This window comes from Arachis ipaensis, chromosome B09 (assembly GCF_000816755.2).
Source record: "Arachis ipaensis cultivar K30076 chromosome B09, Araip1.1, whole genome shotgun sequence".
In the NCBI taxonomy this organism is placed as follows: Eukaryota; Viridiplantae; Streptophyta; class Magnoliopsida; order Fabales; family Fabaceae; genus Arachis; species Arachis ipaensis.
Genome location: NC_029793.2, coordinates 140,224,728 through 140,228,408, shown reverse-complemented (window position 1 = coordinate 140,228,408; position 3,681 = coordinate 140,224,728).

The window sequence follows — 3,681 nt, the reverse complement described above, 5'->3', positions numbered from 1 at the left end:
AAATCTAAAAAAAAAAAAAAGAAATAATCTTTATGTTAAACTATATACTAAAAATAGATACACATTTCGATAACAATAAATCTTAAAACATAGAAACAAAAATAGTCCGATGAATCTCTTTAGTAGTTTTTCTATCTACATAAAAAGTGTTACAATAATATGAGATATTCTTTTTTATTCTTCGACTAAATCTAAAACTTTTTCCAAAAGAAATTCCATGAAAAAAACACACTATAAATATCACGTTAAGGTCTCATCCTTTTTAAAAAACACACTAGAAATTCCATTCTATTTGAAAAGTATTTATTACATGAAATAATCTTTCTCTTTGAGAAGTATAGAGACTAACTGATCATTGAAGTTTGAATTAATGTAACCATAAAAGTTTTGCTATTATTTATCATATATTAGGAAAAACTCAAATATATATTTACTACTTATTAGGTGTAATAATTTATGACAACTAATATAATTTTTCAACGCAAGAATCTAATTTTGCAACTACAGGAGGATTTCTGCACGTTGTTACAAAGAAAAATAATTCAATTAAACTGTCATTTCATCAGTGGACGTAGTTAAGAAGACTGCATGTGTTATTTACATATTTTGATGGCTATATTATACTGAAATTTATTCTTATACATGCATGGCACAAGATGGGTACGACTTCTTTAAGTTGTGCAAGTATAACAATTTTATTGATCGATAAATTAGGGGTGCATATGATCCGGTCCGGTCCGGTTTCGAATATTTTAGGGGTTAATTTGGTATGATTTTATCAGGTTTAGGGTTGGATAAGTGTCTTAAAAATAAACCCGGTCATTATTTTGGATCGGGTCCGGGCCATAGCTTGGGTCACCCGAAGTTGGCCCGGTGGCCCGGTCATCATACACAATTAATATTCTGTGTTATTAGTGATGGATCATGACTATTCTTATGTGGAATTTAAGTATTGTAAACCTTAATATTTTGTGTTATTAGTCATTATAAAACTATAAGTTAATGTTTTATGTTTAGAATGCATAAGACTTTAGACTAATGCATAATATTATGTTATTTGTATTGATTTAAATATTTGGTATTATTAGACAATATTAGTATTGATTATGGTTATGCTTTAGTATTGATTGTGGTTATGCTTTAATTTTGAAGAAGGGTTGGTTCTTGTTATATTTTTCTAAGTGAATTTTACCATGTTAAATAATGGTTGGAGTCTAAAAAAATTGGATATTTTTACATGTTAGTTTACAAGAAAGTATCAACGTAATGTAATGTTAACGACTCGATTTTTACCCGGTATAATTGTGACCCGAAAGTGTATTAGTTTCATCGGGTCTAAGACCAGATTCGAGTCTAATAAATAGACATAATGTATATTTCGAATCAAGTCTGGGTCACAACAAATCCGACTTCACCCGGCCCCATGTACACCCCTATGATAAATAATCAAAGATCAAGATTGCTTACAGCAGAAATATACATGCATATATGATACAACGAAGTTTATTATGTATCTCCAGCCAATTAATCTACATCAGATTATAAATGATTTTATTTCATCATACGATAGATAAACAAAAAACTTTAGTGAATCCATCATATAAGGCCAGAAGTAAATCAAGATAACTCTTGAGTCAGTTTAAATTGGAGTTGTTAATAGTTTGATAAACTAAATTTATGAGTTTTGTGAACCAAATTAGATGTAAAATTATACTGGATATTTTATTTATTTTAATTATTTATAATAATATATCATAAAGGAGGTTATGAAAGAAGGAGAAAAAGGTATATATAGAATCGCAAAGAGTCGGGAAAGAAGAACGAGAGATTTGGATTAGGTTAAGTGCATAAAGGATAAGGATGGAGAGGTGTTGGCTCAAGAGGAGAAGATTAAGGAAAGGTGGAAGAGCTACTTCTACAAGTTATTTAATAAAGGACAGAAGACTCTTCCGAGCCTGGGTCGGTTATGCACGAGGAAAGAAGATCAAAACTTTGACTACTATCGAAGGATTCGAGACTTTGAAGTAAAAGAGGTTCCAAAGCGGATGAAAAATGGCAGGACAGTAGGACCCGATAATATCCCAATTGAAGTTTGGAAGGGCATTGGAGAGAAAGGTGCCATGGTGCATGCTTTTTGCCGATGATATTGTCTTTATGGGAGAGTCAAGGGAAGACCTAAATAAGAAGTTGGAGTTATGGAGAGAAGCTTTAGAAGTGTATGGTCTGCGCATAAGCCGTAGCAAGACGGAATATATGGAATATAAGTTCAGTCTGAGAAGGGAAAATCCCAATATAGAGGTGAAGATTGGAGAAAACACTCTACGAAAAGTTAAAAGTTTTAAGTATCTTGGGTGCATCATACAGGACAATGGAGAGATTGAATAGGATGTAAATCATAGGATCCAAGCAGGTTGGTCAAAATGGCGGAGTGCATCTGGTTTTATATGCGACAAAAAAGTGCCTTTAAAACTTAAAGGTAAATTCTATCGCACCGCTATAAGACCGGCTATGCTGTATGGTACGGAGTGTTGGGCGGCTAAAGGGGAGCACGAACATAAGCTGAGTGTGGCAGAGATGAAAATGTTGAGATGGATGAGTGGTCATACGCGATTGGATAAAATAAGGAATGAAGATATAAGGGAGAAAGTTGGAGTTGCACCAATTGTAGAAAAGATGGTTGAATCGTGTCTCAGGTGGTTTGGACATGTGAGAAGAAGACCGATAGAACATCCAGTTAGGAGGGTGGATGAGATGGAAGATGAACAAAGGGCGAAAGGCAGAGGAAGACCTAAGAAGACCATCCATGAGGTGGTCAAACGAGACCTACATGTAAACGGTCTCTCTGTAGACATGATACATGACAGAGCACAATGGCGTCGTTTGATTCATGTAGCCGACTCCATTTAGTGGGACAAGACTTTGTTGTTGTTTGTTGTATAATAATATATCATTTTAAATAAACATATATAACATAATTTTATACACATATAAATTTTAAATATAAATATAATTATGATAAAAAAATATTATAAATAAATTTGATTGTTATTGAATCACATTATGATCCAATTCAATTTTTGTGAATCAAACTTTAACTGACTCATCTCAACTCAAACTCACAGCAAGCCCTAAATATGAATCTTAATACAACCTTTTTAGTGAATTTTATAAGGATTTGAATGACAAAAAATTGAGGTTCCTAGCTGTTATTGAAAAGGATAGAAAAGAAAAATGTTTTGAGAGCAAATTAAAGGCACCAACGGCATGGTAGAGACAAGTCACAATAGAGTGGGCAACGTGTTTTATTCCCTACCAATACACACAGCAGGAGAGCACCACGTGCTTTAATTTCAGTCTTTCAATTGCAAAATAATTCACTTCATTACATCATGGATGATGCACAAATGAAAGAGTAACCCAAACATTAAACTTTGGACTATGGACCAATACACAAAGGCAATGCAATCCTCTATCTTGGAAAATCGGATAAATACACCTATATTATTAGCTGACGTTATGAGATGTAGTTAAATAGTACATTTTATTAACATTTTTTGTTTTATTAAAAGTATGAACAATAACAGTTTTTCAATTTTTAATATTTTATTGGTAAAAGGTTTAGGGTGTCTTTTATAATGATCCAATGACATTTCTCTAAAATTAACTTGATCAAGATATATA